Here is a 16423-nt window from a genome sequence, read left to right on the forward strand (position 1 = left end):
ACCACCACGACCAGGATGATGAAGGATTCTTTGCAAACAGCATGAATGTATTGGTCCACCTTACATTGCGTAGTTGAGCTGCATTTGTCAGGACTCCATAGAGAGAAACACACCAAAAACCTTCTGGTGGTGTGTTACAGTTTCTTGCTGTTTCCGTGGACTCAGGTTGATTGGCAGAGTGATGTCAGCTGAGACAGACACACATGCTAAGGCACGACAAGAGCTGAAGACTCGTGGAGGACAGGTGATGTCTGGAGAGAGTATAAATAGGACTGGGTTGGACTCGACGGACAGTGATGGAGGCTGAGCTGGGCTTGCTTATAGAGCTAGCTGTGCAACGCTTGTTGGTCCTGCATCTTCACTGATCTTTCCATTAGTGAGAGAGGTGTCTCTCCGGCACCCTCCAGCTGACTTCTGCTGAGGCTGAGGCTCAAGTCTCTGCTAGGTCGACCATGCCACTGCTACTGATTTCTCTTTGCTATCCTGACTCTACTGAACTGGACTGCTGGTATATCCCTGAAATGTTTGTGAGTGGATCAAGCTGCTGCTGTTGACCTGTGAACTGAACTGCCGATTTCCAGACAACACAGATGGGAGTTGCTCCAAAGAACCTTTCTAAACAGGTCTACCCTACCCCCATCCTTTCTTTCCTACTACTTCTGGCAGGTGGCAGGCTAAAAGGGAGGTTAAAGGATTTAAGAATCATAATTTAAAACTAGGTTTGGGGGCTGGAGAGATGGCTCAGCGCTTAAGAGCACTGACTGCTCTTCCAGAGGTCCTGAGTTCAAATTCCAGCAACCACATGGTGGCTCACAACCATCCATATAGCTACAGTGTACTCATATACATAAAATAAGTAAATAAACCTTTAAAAAAACAAAAAAATTAATGTTACAGTGGCTCTTAGTTATGATTATGGGGTCTGGTTGACCCCTGCTAGAACCCAGACCCTAGAGGAAGAGGGATTGCCTAGCTTACAGAGGTGCTCCACAGGCATTTGGAGAGAGAGAGAGAGAGAGAGGGAGAGAGAGAGAGAGAGAGAGAGAATGTGGGAAGGATAGATGATGGAGCCTGGACCACAACCCCTCCCTGGTCCATCTTATCTACTTCAGGCCAAAACTTGGTGGTTCCAGAAGTCCTGTGCCCAGACTACAGGGATTCACCAGCCATTTCCTGTCACCCCAGATCTGTGGATGTGAGCTTTCACGCCTGAGGCCCGAGGCCAAATGACCCTCCTCTGGGATTCCTTAGGTCATTTCCATCCATTGTCCTTGGTCTCTCTTTCCGGTGGCCTGAAGTTCCCTTGCTGGCTCCCATCTGTTTCCCCCTCAAACCCATTCTGGTTCCAAATTCTCTACTCGGGTTTCCTTGTCTCCTTCCGCTTCTAACCGCCAGCCGGGGAGACCTTGGGCAAGCCCCACTGTCCTCCAGGCAAGCCCAAGCCACAGGGAGGGGAGGGAGACTCAGCGGTGACCTTTGCCCTTTTCCTCTGCTGAGCCCTTTAGAAGAATGCTGGCAGCACAGTTGCCTCTGTATGGCTCAGAGTTGCTATATGGCTCGGAGTACACCTTCTGTATGGCTGAGCAGTTGGCTTCTGTATGGCTTGGAGTTGCTGCCTCTCTGATGTCCCACGACCTCATTTCTGTCCCTTCCTTTTGATTGCATAAGAAACGCTTTTGTGGCCACAGCCACCCAGTGGCCATTCATTCATTCATTACGCCGAGGTCTGATGGATCCTAGAGAGCTTTGGGCGTTTTTCCTTCCTCTCTCCTTTACAGGAGACCAAAATGAATGCACCCAGCAGTGACCAGGCAGCAGTTTGAAGAGTATCAGTTCCCTCTCTCTTCCACACTGTGAGCATTGGTTTAATCCAAGATCCCATTTTGTAGCCCATACTTGCTATTTCACTTGATAAACAGCTGAACATACCATTCAAGGTGACTTTCAACTTCTGTTCCTCCTGCCTCAGCCTTCCAAGTGCTGGGGTTACGGCAGAGTTCTACTCAATCCAGCTGAGCCTTTCTCTCTAACAGACCATCCTGGGCAAGCATTTCAGGCCTGGAAGGCACTTGGGCACCGCCCAGAGACCTAGAATCCTTCCTTGCTGTGACTTTCATTTAATAATGAGCTGTCGCCAAGTCTAAAATGAGCCAGCAGGGAGGAGAAGAGGGTCTTTGGGGACTGAAGGCTGGCCCCAGAGTGGCCTCATCTCCCCCTCACAGTGGGAGGCAAAGACTTGGTGTTGGCTCAATCCTGCAAGGGAGGCCCCCTCCTCCCTCCTTCCCTCTCGAGGGTAGGCCTGGGTTTGTTTGTGTGTTTGTTTAACTTTATTGCATTATTTACTTGTGTGTGTGTACAGGCATGCACAGAGCTCAGAGGAGAATGGAAGGAAGGAGCTGGTCCAGCTCTCTCCATCTACCACGGGAGCCTGGGATTGCTCCCAGGTGGCCAGGCAGCAGGTCCCTTTACCTGCTCGGCCAGTCTGGGTTGCAGACAGACGCCTTTTCTTTTTGGATTTTGTATTGCAGAAACAAGGAAATGGATGGAAAGAGCCTAAAGCCAAAAGCCTGAGAGGGAAAGGGAGGAGCAGAGACTTTAAAAACAGGACAGAGAGCTGGAGAGTGGCCTTCCTAGTGAAGGCCACTGGCTGCACTTCCAGAGGACCAGGGTTCGGTTCCTACCATCTGTGTGGTAACCGTCTGTAACTCCAGCCCCCAAGGGATCTCTTGCCCTCTTCTGACCGCCATGGGCACCTGGCACACATGGGGCACACATTTATACATGCAGGAAAACACATTTTTAACTTTTTATTGATTCCTTGTGAATTTCACATCATGTACCCCAGTCCTACTCATCTCCCTCCAGGTCCCTGGTCCCCACCCTTCCAACCTTCCCATCCCCAAAAAAACAAGCAAACAAAACTCTTGCCATGGAAGCTGCAGTGTGTCACCGTGTGTCATCGTGTGTCACACAGTGTGCCCTTTTGTCCACACGTCTTTACTTGCAAATGTTTATACAATATTTTTTCCCCCAAGACAGAGTTTCTTTGTGTGACCCTGGCTGTCTTGGAACTTACTCTGTTTAGATCTACCTGCCTCTGCCTCCAGAGATTAAGGGCATATGCCACTACCACCTTGCTTAAAATAATTTCTTTTTTTTTTTTTTTTTTTTGTTTGTTTCTCTCTGTAGCCCAGCTGTCCTGGAATTCACTTTGTAGACCAGGCTGGCCTCGAACTCAGAAATCTGCCTGCCTCTGCCTCCCGAGTCCTGGGATTAAAGGCATGCGCCACCACGCCTGGCAAATAAATCTTTTTAAAAAATTAAAATAAAATAAAAGTACTACAAAGTTACAGATAACAATTAGAATGGAATGATTTTTAACCAACTTATTTATCTACTTATTATTTATTAGTGTGTCTCTGTGTGTATGCCTGTCTGTGTATGTCTGTGTCTTTGTGTGTGTGTGTGTGTGTCTATGGGTATGTGTCTGTGTCTATGTTTCTGTGTGTGTATCTGTGTGTATGGGTCTGTGTCTGTGTGTCTGTGTGTGTGTGTGTGTGTGTGTGTGTGTGTGTGTGTGTGTGTGTTTGCTGCGACCAGCTGGACCAGCTGTCAGGACAGAAGGAAAGAGGGCAGTAGAGAGAATGCTGGGCAGTGGACACAGGTGATCCCAGACAGACAGATGGCTGGACAGCCAGGAGGAAGCAGCCATTGAGGGGGCTGGCTTGGGCCTAGGCCTCCACCCTCAAGGCCACTCCAGGGCTTGACCCGCTCAATTCCTCTAACACACAGGACCTGGGCCACTGGAGTCACCTTGCCCCTCCCTGGTGCCCTGGCTCACAGACACTTTGCCTATTGCCTGGACCAGAAGCTAGCGAGCGTTGTCTTAAGGGGGTGGGGGAAAATCACCTCTTATATCCTTGAATACTTTTTTTTCCACAAAAATAACAAGATTGGCACAAGTGGAAGCTAAGTTTCTGGAGTATGATATTGGGTAAGCAAGTGATGGGTAGTTTTAGCTGACAGGCCATCCCACTGGCCCTGCCCCAGGGACCTAGCAACTGCTTATGTCATCACCAGCCAGGTGTTACAGGTACTTGTTGAGTATGAAGGCCCACAGGGCACTCAGCAGCTCTTGGTCACTCCCCCTCCTTCCCTCTCCCATCCTTCTCTCCTTCCCTTCCCCCCTCTCTGTTTGTTCCCACATCTGCTCTGTTTCCTGTTTCTCTGCTCTCCTGGCCCTGCTCCTGTCTGTCTGTCTGTCTGTCTACAGGCTCACTTGTCTGCCTGTACCCCTTCCCAGGTCCTCACTCCTCTCCCTTCCTGAAATAAACATCTTTTTCACCAGACCTGTTGCCATGGTATAATTGCTCAGGGGCACACCTTGGCATGGGTCCACCAAGGGTATCCCCATAACGGCTAGAGTCCCACGGGTCCTAGTTTCTGAGCTACCAAAAGGCATTAACGACACAGAGTCTGTTCACCTCAGAAATGGGCCTATTCTTTCCATGAATGCAACCCGTGTGTCCACCCACCCTTTCTCCAGACTGTAGCTCTGAGGAGGTGGGGAGAGGCCTGGTGTGAGGGAGGCTGGTTTTTGAGTTGACTGAGTCCAGGGCTGCCGCCCTTCCCCAGCTTCTAGCAGGCAGCCGGGCTCAGCTGGGCCTCCGCAAATCAGTGGTTCTGATGGCCTGGGGTCTCTGAACCTTTATATTTGATAATCCTAAAACAGCAATTCCCACAGTCACCCCGGGCACCTGCCACATCCTCTGCAGGATGCTGTGGAAACAGGAGCCTGAAGAAGGCCTGAGGTGAGGCTCTAGGCCTAGTTGGAGCAACAGGAATGGGCAGGCCCTGGGGGGAATGTCCCGGACCTCTGAGCAGGGTAGGATGGAGTGAGCTAGGATGTAGAATGTGGCAGTGGGCAGGGGCCAGGCAGGGTGCGACAGCATGGAGTTCCTTGGTCACCAGCAGTAATTTTGCTTTGCTGGTCAGGTGGCCTGAGGAGTGAGTGGCCCTCAGAGCTTCTGGGCCACACACTGGGACTTGTGATAGGGGCAGCTATGCTCAAAGGCCGAGGTACTTAGGGAGAGTCAGGGGTTGGGTGTGAGGTGTGAGGTGAGGAACCGCCTCAGCGGCTGTAGAGGGGCCCTGGGGCCAGGTATGGTGATGCACACCTGTAATCTCACCACTTGAAGGGCGGAGGCTAGAGGAATGCCCTAAGTTTGAGGGCAGCTTTGGCTACTTAGTGAGCTACAGAGACACACCCCCCCCCACCTCTATACACAGAACAGAAAACCAAGGTGACTTAAGGTAGGAGATCTGTGACTAGGGTGGGGCAGAGAAGCAAAACTGTTGGTGGCAGGCACTCGTTCCTTAGGACATAGACACAAATGTCTACCCCTTTCTTATTGACCAACAACAACAAACCAAGTAAGATTCCACCCAAGTCCAGTTGAGAGAAGGAATAGGAAGAGGGCTTGCTTGCAGCATGGATAAGCGGTTACTTACAGGAGTGTGGGGGACCCCAAAGCACTGCAGGAAAACCAAACCTGAGCCTGGGTGACATCTCAGCTCAGATGGCATCGCCTCTCCAGTTAACCCTTTGTATACTGTATTGCCTGCCTGAAGTGGGAACTTAACGGTTATTTGGAAAGTGAGTTATGTTAGATGGTGTTTCGTTGGGGCAGACACGGGAGAGAGGATGTTCTGCTAAAGGGAGCATGTGAAAGGACACGAGATGAAGGATTCTTTGTTAACAACGTGCATGTATCGGTCTGCCTTACACTGCAGAGTTGAGCTCCATTTATTGGGACTCCATAGACAGAAACGCACCAAAAAATTCCTAGTGGTGTGCTGCAGTCTCTTGACACTTCCTCAGAATCCATCATCGGGCTGATGATGTCAGCTGAGACAAGACCCCTGGAGGACACATGATGTTTGGAGGGAGTTTTGGAGGGAGTATAAAGAGGACTTGACAGGCAGTGACAGGGGCTCAGCCTCACTGTGCAGTGCTTATTGGTTTCTTGTCTTCTCTGATATTCATTTCACTGAGAGAGGCACAGCCCAGCACTTCTCCTGGCATTCCGGCTGGCCCCTCATGCTGACTTGTGTCAAGGCTAAGGCCTGGCTGTCTCTGCTAGGTCGTGTCACCGCTGGTCATGTCACCCCTGTTGATTGGTGTTTGCTATCCCAACTCGTCCACTGGCCTGCTGGTGTGTCAGTGAAGTGTCTACAAGTGGATCAAGCTGCTGCTGCTGACCTGTGACCTGAACCGCCAATTTCCAGACAACACAGGCAGGAGGACAGCTACAGTATACTTACATATAATAAATAAATAAATAAATAAATAAATAAATAAATAAATCTTAAAAAAAAAAAAAAAGCTGCTGGCTCAGCAGCTAAGAGCACTGACTGCTCTTCCTGAGGTCCTGAGTTCAATTCCCAGCAACCACATGGTGGCTCACGACCATCTGTAATGGGATCTAATACCCTCTTCTGGTGTATCTGAAGACAGCTACAGTGTACTCATATAAATACAAATATATATAATCTTTAAAACAAACAAACACCATCATTAAGAGTAGACTTTAAAAAAATTAAAGTTAAACCTGCTCATTGTGCAGCTCTTCAAAATTATCAAATTATCATCTGTAGCTGGCTGGGAGAGGCAGGAGGGGGCGGCCCTTACCACCCCTCCTTCTGAGAGAACATCAACAGGCCAGGCCTCCAGCATGTTCTGCCTATAGTCACCCGGGCTACGCTCAGAGGACAGCACTCTGTAGAGATTGGTCTCCTTGTTTCCTTGTCGAAGGAAGGAAAAGGTGGTTTTGAAAGATTTATTTATTTTATGGGTATAAATATTTGCCTGTAGGTATGTGTACCATGTAGTACCCAAGGAGGCCAGAAGAGGGAGCTGGATCCATTGGATCCGGAGTTAACAGATGGAAGCTGAAACCAAGTCCTCTGGAAGCGCAGCCAGTCTAACTACTGAGCCATCTCTGCAGCCCCAGAAAGGGTTTTAAATAAAGGAAATTGCAGGGTGAATTGTGTAGCCTCAGGGAAGGTGACAGGGGTGGGGGTGGGGAGGTAGGGGGTGTGGGGGAGAAAGTGTGGTCAAGACAAAGGAATAGATCAAAGTGAAAAAAAAAATTCTGTTTGCACGCCAAGAGACTCTGGACTAGGGCTGTGGGCCACCTCAGCACCCACAGAACCCCCAGTTCCATCTCTAGCATCAGTGGCCCACGCCAGTAATCCCACTACTGGGGGAGCTAAGACAGGAAGACAAGAAGGGTAAGTCACACTAGGCCCCAGAGAAAGTTCAAGATCAGCCTGAGTTACCCGGGCTACGGAGATGGCTTAGCCTGGAAAGTGCTGACCAGATAGGCACAAGGATCTGAGTTCAATCCCAGGAGCTCACGTGTAAAAGTCGGGGATGGTGGTGCACACTTGTCTACCCAGTGAGGGGAGGCGGCGGAGGAGAGGCCCTGGGTCAGCCCATCTAGCCTAACTGCCCCACCTCAGGGCCTAGCAAGTAACCCTGTATCAAAACAATAAAATACTAAGGGACAGTGACGGGAAAATGGCAGGAAAGGGTGGTCTCTGTACACACACACACACACACACACGCACACGCACACGCACACGCACACGCACACACACACACATGCATGCTCGTATACACATGCAACCAGAAGAAGAACAAAAGGCGTGTTATTCAAAGCACAATTTGCCAGCCCTTTCCCCTTGTTAGTGGGTTTTGTAGACACTGTGGTTTCTGTGGTGGGGCCGTTCCTATGTCTCAGGTCAGCTCTGTGGAGACCCACTGCAGTTGCAGGCAGAAAATTCAGGCTGTGTGTGTGTCTGTCTGTCTGTCTGTCTGTCTCTGTGTGTCCTCCATACCCTGTGTGTGCTCCTTTTCTGTGACCCCCTTGAGCTTTTTCTGTCTCTGTCTTGCCTCACCTTGGGGCCACTGGAAGCCTCTGAGAAAGGAGCCCCACAGTGGCATTTTGGAAAAGGACTGTGTCACCCGGCTGCTTTCTCTGGACACCTATCACAAGCTGCCATGTTGCTCTGAGATAGGCACATTGTCACTTTATCCTGGCCATGGGATATCCCAGGGGTGTCCTGCAGCAGAAGCACCCTGTCTCACTGCAGATGAGAAGGAGTACCTTCCGCACGCAGTACACACAGCAACTCTAACCCAGTGCTCGGGTGAGAGGGCTAGTATGTGTGTGTATCTGTGTCTGTGTATGTGTGTGTATGTGTGTCTGTGTATATGTGTGTGTCTCTGTGTGTGTATGTGTCTGTGTGGGGGGGGAGCATCACTATCCTCTTCCACATTAGTGCTGGGTCACTCCCCCATGTCCCACTGCACTGTGCAAAATGCACAGGTGCACACATAGAGAACGTACACACAGGCAAGAAATACCAGCGGAGTCCACAGCACCCAGCTCCTTTCCCCAGCTCCTGGGAGTTACTCCAGGGACGGAGACTGCAGAAGGGCCTTCCTCCCAGGAACCTTCTGAGCACTCAGGGCAACAGGCTAGCATGTGCACAGCGACCCAGTCGGGATGCTACGGTTTTATTTCTTGAGACTGTGGCCCTGACTGGCTTCAAACTTATGTAGACCATGATGGCCTCGAACTCAGAGAAATCTGTCTGCCTCTGCCTCCTGAGTGCTCGGGTTAAAGACGCACGCCTTTAATCCCAGCACTTGGGAGGCAGAGGCAGGTGGATTTCTGAGTTCGAGGCCAGCCTGGTCTACAAAGTGAGTTCCAGGATAGCCAGGGCTATACAGAGAAACCCTGTCTCAGAAAACAAAAACAAAAACAAAAAACAAACAAACAAGAAAAATAGGTGTACACCCCCACACCCCCAGCTGTGTGTGGGTTCTTAACTGGATCATTAGACGTCTGTCCTCCTACAAGACCACACACTGCTCTGAGGGCAGGGCCTGTGCATCCACTGTAGGGTTTCAAAACATGCACAGCTGCAGAGCCTTAGAAAGGGCCATAGAAAGGGACCCAGCAAGGTTCTAGACATAGGGGTCTGTCCTGTGGGCCTGGAGAGGAGGGGGGCGGGGTCTAGAGAGAGGCGCTGAGACAGAGGGGCGGGGTCTAGAGAGAGGCGCTGAGACAGACAGGCACACGCCAAGGGAAGCCAGTGGATTTGGTGGTGTGGTTTTGTGGTGACAACTGTCTGCCAGAACTGAATGATAAAACAGGAAGTGTCGGGCCGGCAAGATGGTTCAGCAGGTAAGAGCACTGACTTCAAATCCCAGCAACCATATGGTGGCTCACAACCACCCGTAATGAGATCTGACGCCCTCTTCTGGTGCGTCTGAAGTCAGCTACAGTGTACTTATGTATAAAATAATAAATAAATCTTTGGGCCAGAGCGAGCAGAGGTCCTAAATTCAATTCCCAACAATCAAATGAAGGCTCACAACCATCTGTACAGCTACAGTGTACTCATACACATAAAATAAATAAATAAATCTTTTTTAAAAAGGCCAGGAAGTATTATGGGACCTTGGGTGGGACCCTCCCCACCCCCACCCCCTACCCTCCCTGCCTTGCTCTGTCCTTCCAGGTCCAGTAACCTTAACCCCCTCTGTGTGCCCACAGTGCATGCCAGTATCTGCTGCAAGAATCTAGAAGACCCAGAGGTGAGGTCCCGACTGTCCTCTGCTTTGCCACGACAAAGGAAGATATCCCACAGCCAGGAGGCTCCTGGGGTGTTGGTCTAGCTCTTCTCTGCCTCAGGGTGATGAGCACTTCCACTCTCACCCAGCTTTCCTCCTAGAGAAGGGTTGGATGACAAGGTCCTGGGCACAGCAGGACATGGCCTGGGGAGTCCGAGGTACCCCTGCCACGGGCTGAAGGTGAGCCTGCTTCCTGCAGGCTCCAGGCCCAAGTCTCACACTCCCGAGTGCCCAGTTTACCCAATGGCGATGAGGACTTGAGGGTGTTCGGCTGCTATCGCTGGCCTTTCTGGAGCTGTGCCTACAGAGTAGCCAAACATCACATCACCTTAAAGGGACCAGGTGACAGACTGGCTCAGAAGACTGAGAAGATGGAGATAACGGAGTTCACATTGTCTGTGAGGGATAGGCGACTCGGGCGGGGGAGGGGTGGGGAGGGAAATGTTAGATACCATTGGGCCTTTTGTTGTTGCTTAAAATTCTTTAAGCGCACGTTGTTCCTGCAGGAGGTGTGCTTTGTATGTGTGCAGCTGTCCTCAAGGCCAGAAGAGGACACTGCATCTCCTAGAACCAGAGTTAAAGGTGGCTGTGAGCCACCAGGAACTGAACCTGGGTCGTCTTGCAAGAATGGTAAGCATTCCAGCTCCTAGTGTGCGTGTTTAAGCACGAAGATTTTTTTTAAAAAATATTTTATTTTTATCTGTAAATTGCTGTGGTAGAGAGGCCCATGGACAGTGTTTGGAGGCCAGAAAAGGACATGGGTCTCTCTCTCTCTCTCTCTCTTTCTCTCCCTTTCTCTCTCTGTCATTTTCCACCTTAGTCTCTCTCTTTTTTTTTTGTTTTTTGTTTTTTTGTTTTTTTGTTTTTTTTGAGACAGGGTTTCTCTGTATAGCCCTGGCTGTCCTGGAACTCACTCTGTAGATCTGTAGACCAGGCTGGCCTTGAACTCAGAAATCCGCCTGCCTCTGCCTCCCGAGTGCTGGGATTAAAGGCATGTGCCACCACGCCCGGCCCACCTTAGTCTCTAGAGACAGTCTCTTCCTGAAGCTGGAAGAGGCCATTCCTTGCTAGGCTGGCCATCCAGTGAACCTCCATGACCCCATCTGCCCCACCCTCCCCGAGGTTAAGATGTATGGAGACACACACTGGGCTTTTTTTTTTTTTTTTTTTTTTTTTTTTTTTTTTTTTTGGTGTTTTGTTTATTTTTTCGAGACAGGGTTTCTCTGTGTAGCACTGGCTGTTCTGGAACTCACTCTGTAGACCAGGTTAGCCCAGAACTCAGAGATCTGCCTACCTGTGCCTCCTGAATTCTGGAATTAAAGGCCTGGGTCTCTGCCACCCCCAACCGGCTTGTTACATGGATCCTGGGACCTGAACTCAGGTCTGCATGTTTAAATGACTACAGCTCTTACCCACTTAGCCACCTTCCCCTCTCAGAGCACCTTCCTGTTTTAAGTACTTAATTCATTGGCTTTTAGTATATTTACAATATTGTAAATGATCACCCCCCATGTCTCAGTTAGGGTTTTACTGCTGTGAAGAGACACCATGATCAAGGCAAATCTTATAAAGGACAACATTTAATTAGGGCTGGCTTAAAGGTTCAGAGGTTCAGTCCATTACCATCATGGCAGGAAGCATGGCAGTGTCCAGACAGACATGGTGCTGGAGGAGCCAGAGTTCTACCTCCAGATCTGCAGGCAGCATCAGGAGACTGCACGTCATAGTGGGTTTAGCTTGAACATATATGACTTCAAAGCCCTCCTACTCAGTGACACACCTACTCCAGGAAGACCACACCTTCTAACCATGCCACTCTCTGGGGCCAAACTTTCAAGCACACAAGTCTATAGGGACAATTCCTATTCAAACCACCATACCCCATTACTCCCTGTGCCCCAGATAGAAGTCTAAAGCTCTTTGGCAGTCCTTCCGAGTTCCATCCTCCTGTCATCTGTTGGCAACCATCCGTGTATGTTCTATGTCTGTGGATTTACCCGTACTGGACAGCTCAGGTAAAGAGAGTGACGTACTACATGGCCTATTGTGACTGGCTTTCTTTCTTGGTATGATTTATCTGTGTGGTAGTGTGCTCCAGTCATTTTCCTAGGTTGATAATGTCCCACTGCAGAGACAGACCGTTCTGTTGCGGTTCACTGTCCATTTTATCATGGACTCTTTTTTTTCATTGTTTCTAGCAGAGTGGAGCCCCAGAGTAGCTTTGTAGCCACACTGTAGCTTGCTCACTAGTGCGCCCCCTAATGCTTTTTCCCTTCCTTGTCTCACTTCCCTCTTGCTCTTGCTCGGAACTGGCTTCCAGAGATCCAGACATCACAGAAGTGCACAAAAAGCTACAAAATGAGGCCGTGTCTGCTCCTGACCCAGTTGCTGCAGCAAGCCAGGATGCAGGCATCAGTGTTATCTACCCATCTTACAGATGGAAAGACTGAAGCTCCAAGGAGCACAGGCAAAGGCAAAGAGCAGAGTTCCTATATACTGAGCGTTCAGTTAAGGGTCCCCCTGGGCTCCTAGAAGGTCTAGTGTCCTGGGAGGGTCGCCTCTGTGCCTGTGTCACCTTTCCAGCTAGCCAGGCTAACTCCAGCCCTTGGCAGACGTAGGACCAAAGCAAAGGGCTGCCAAGGACAATGGCTGGCTATTAACTCTATCCATCACTTGGCAGACCTGGCCTCATTCTGTCTCAGACAGGCCTGGCCTGCCTGGGGTTGGCAGTGGGCTGTGTGGGGTGGAGTGCTGACCCAGCAGGAAAGGTGGTGGGAGCTTTAGGGGATCAGGGGGAGCTATGTGATTCTGTGGCCCTACTGTGAGAGGGCAACCAGGGCCACAGGGCAGTGGGTGGAAGAGTTGAGGCTGGGGCAGCAGCCTGCTTCCATCTCTGTTCCTAGTTCCTCATAACTACCTGCACCATGGGCACCCAGACCCACCACATCCAGGTTCCTCTGCCCCGGGGCACGGGGTCAGGGACAGTGCAGAGGTTAGGACATTAAATGGGTGTCACAAGTGTGCTGCTGGTGCCCATTCGCTGTGGTTGTTGCCATGGTTCTGGGGCTGATATAGCCCCGTGTGCTCGTCCACTGAGTTACACCGGCCTTCCTTTTCACTCTTTACCTTTAAATTTCAATTACTTATATATTTTTTGAGATTGTTCACACGTAGCCCAGGCTAGCCTTGAACTCATTATCTACTTTTACATTTCAATTACTTATATATTTTTTGAGATTGTTCACATGTAGCCCAGGCTAGCCTTGAACTCATTATCTAGTCAAGGATGACTTTGAACTTCTGGTCTACCTGGGGATGATTTTCAGTGTACATAGAGGGAGAAGGCAGGTAGTGGAGTCATCCAGGCTGAACATGGCTGGCTGGCACACTGAACCAGACCATGAGCAGAGGGAGGAGGAGGGGCAAGAGAAGAGCTGCAGACCAAGAGGCCAAAGACAGTCCACCAGGTGGGGCTGCCTGGCCACTTTAGACTTTTTGTTTTGAGCCATGGTCTGAGGTGTCCAGATTCTATAGCCCAGAAAAGCCTCCAACTAGAAATTCTCCTGCTTCAGCCTTCCAAACAGAGGGGTTTGCAACGCCAGGCCCAGCTCAATGGTATCCTTTACTATGCTGGCCGCAAAGGCCCATTTCCTACTTCAGGAGAGAGGATGAGCGAGGGGACAGACCCAGATGGGAACCCCATGCTGCCAAGTTCCTTGGCCTGGCTGACTAGTTTTGTCACCTCTCTGGTCCTTGAAGAAATACTCTTGGGTGAGGCTCTCCTAGAGGCCCAGAGAGGGCAAGAAAGCAGTCAGGAGCTGCAGAGCAAGACGGTGCCTAGGCTGGTACTAGAAGCCAGTGAATTTCTGCCCAGGCCTTGTTTCAGAGTCCCCAAGGCCTTCCAGCTCCACTCTGGTCCCACCCTGTACCCACCTGATCCCTTCTTTCCGGAAGATTCCACGCCCCAGTGGCAGCTATCACGGAGAGGCACTGAGGCCTCCTTCCTTCTCTTCCTCCAGAAGGTGATAGACTGGACAATGCAATTGAAAATTTTGGTCACATTGCAACGTCTGGGTTACCATGGTGACCTCACTTGAAATTTGCTTCACTGGGGAAGATAGTGATAGCAGAGTATTCACTGCTGGTGGCCCACAGCCACCGTGGGGTGCCCCATGGACTCTCATCACGGACGAAGCAGCTCCTTCAAATGTCTCCAAGGATGCAGGGGAGGGAGACGATTGGCCTGCTCAGCCCTGCACCCTGCAGCCACTGTCGGGAGAGGCACTCTCTGTCCCCTTTTAGAGGTGAACAAGTCAAGGCTCAAATGAGTGTGTGACTTATCCCAGGGCCACCCAGGATCCTGGCCCCAGCAGTAACTGAAAGGCTGGTGTTCCAGGTTTCAGGGCATCTTTGGTGGCTGCCAAGGTTGGGGACACCCAGCTACAGGGCTTCTCTTCCCTTCCCTGGTGAGTTATTCCCATGGGGGGGGGGGGCGCTGCTCTGTAAATGCCAGGCTAGTGGGTAGCTTTCACTTAGTCCTTAGTCCTTTGGGTTGGGAGCAGGGAGGGGATCCAAAGGCAGATGTGAGGGGACTCCAGGTAGAGCACAGCCTCTGCTTTTCAGACAGAGGGCCTTTTAGAGTAAAGTCCCTCATGGTGTTTGCCTCTGGTACTCCCTGCCAGGGTTTCATGCACCACCCCACCTAGTCTTATAGAAAGAGAGATGTGGTTTGATTGAGAAAGTCCCCATGGGCTTGGGGAAGGATTAGGAGGTGTGGCTTTGTGGGAATTGGGGTGTCACCAGGTGTTTACAGGTTCAAAAGTCCAAGTCAGGACCAGTGCCCTGCCCCGCAACCTGCTGCTTGTGGATTGGGATGTAAAGCGCTTAGCTAGTTCACAGCACCATGCCTGCCTTCATGCCACCATACCCACCACCATGGTGATCAGGGACTAGTCCTATAAACCATAAGCAAGCCCCAAATTAAGGGGTCTCTCTTGTGTGGGTTTTTTTTTTCCAAGACAGGGTTTCTCTGTGTAGCCCTGGCTGTCCTGGAACTCACTTTGTAGACCAGGCTGGCCTCAAACTCAGAAATCTGCCTGCCAAGTGCTGGGATTAAAGGTGTGCACTACCACTGCCCGGCTAGGTGCTCTCTTATAAGAGTTGTCTTGGTCACGGTGTCCCAATAGAATGCTAAGACAGACACGTAATAGAATGAACAAGAGAGCTCTCTCTAGACCAGGCCTTGCTCTGGTGCACAGCTGGAGTGGGCTGGGACTCTCCGCTGGAGGACAAGACCAGGAGGAAGAACCAGGATGGGTTCCTGTCTAGAAAATAGAGACTGTGGCTCAGAAACAAAGAAAGCAGCCGGGTGTGGTGGTGCACGACTTTAATCCCAGCACTCGGGAGGCAGAGGCAGGTGAATTTCTGAGTTCGAGGCCAGCCTGGTCTACAGAGTGAGTTCCAGGATAGCCAGGGCTACACAGAGAAACCCTGACTCAAAACAAACAAACAAACAAACAAACAACAAAGAAAGCAGCTGTGAACTTGGGAGCTCAACTAGGGAAGTGGACTTCAGCAACGGGTGAAGGTCTGGCTCTGATACCTCTAGTTGCATCCAAAAAAACGGGGCTTTGTGATATTCATGCATCCCGATTCAAATCAAACCTGTGACTTTAGTATGCTGCCACCAGGTGGCGGTATAACATGGCCACTCAGATTGAACTTGATTAAAAAGAAAAAATTCACTTAGTTTTCAAGACAAAGTCTTTAAAGACTTTCTGGCTGGGGAGATGGCCCAATGGGTGACATGACCGCTGTACATGAAGTTTGTCCCCCAGAGCCAAATAGGGTGGTGTGCTTCTAGAATCCCGGAGTTTCTACAGAGAATTGGGAAGCAGAAGACTCCAGATGTTAATGGGCCATCTAGCCTGGTATACACAGAAGATTCTCCTCTGACCTCCCCGGGTACACTGTGACATAGGCATACCCAGAGTCACATACACGATTTTAAAAGATTATTTGATGTCTCTCTGGTGTGTGATAGGGGTGGGGAGTAACATGTAGTATCTGCATTGGCCAGAAGAAGGCGTACAATCCCTTTGAGCTGGAGAGACAAGTGGTTGGGAGCTGCCCAGAGTCGATGTTGAGACCTGAATTCAGGTCCTCTGTAAGAACAGCCACTGTTCCTAACCACTGAGCCACCTTTCCAGCTCTACACTGAAATGTGTTGTTGTTTTTTAAAATTATAGCTATATAAATCTTATTGTTTAATTTTTAAAGATTTTAAAGTTTTAAATGTATGAGTGTTTTGCCTGCATGTATATATGTCTATATACCAAGTGCATGTCTGGTACCCATGGAGACCAAAAGAGGGTCCCAGATCTGCTGGACTGGAGTTAGAAACAGCTGCAAGCTGCCACCCTGTAGTTGCCTCCCAAGATGCTGGGAATCAAACTCAGGTCTTCTGCAATAGCTGCGAATCAGGATATTTTAAAGTAAGTCACCCATGATACACATGCTCCATTCTTCCCTGACGACCCATTGTTTTTTTAAAAGATTTATTTTGGGGCTGGTGAAATGGCTCAGTGGGTAAGAGCACCCGACTGCTCTTCCGAAGGTCCGAAGTTCAAATCCCAGCAACCACATGGTGGCTCACAACCATCTGTAACATGATCTGACTCCCTCTTCTGGAGTGTCTGAAGACACTACAGTGTACTT

The sequence above is a fragment of the Mus musculus genome, chromosome 4 (genome assembly GCF_000001635.26).
Source record: "Mus musculus strain C57BL/6J chromosome 4, GRCm38.p6 C57BL/6J".
Classification (NCBI taxonomy): Eukaryota; Metazoa; Chordata; class Mammalia; order Rodentia; family Muridae; genus Mus; species Mus musculus.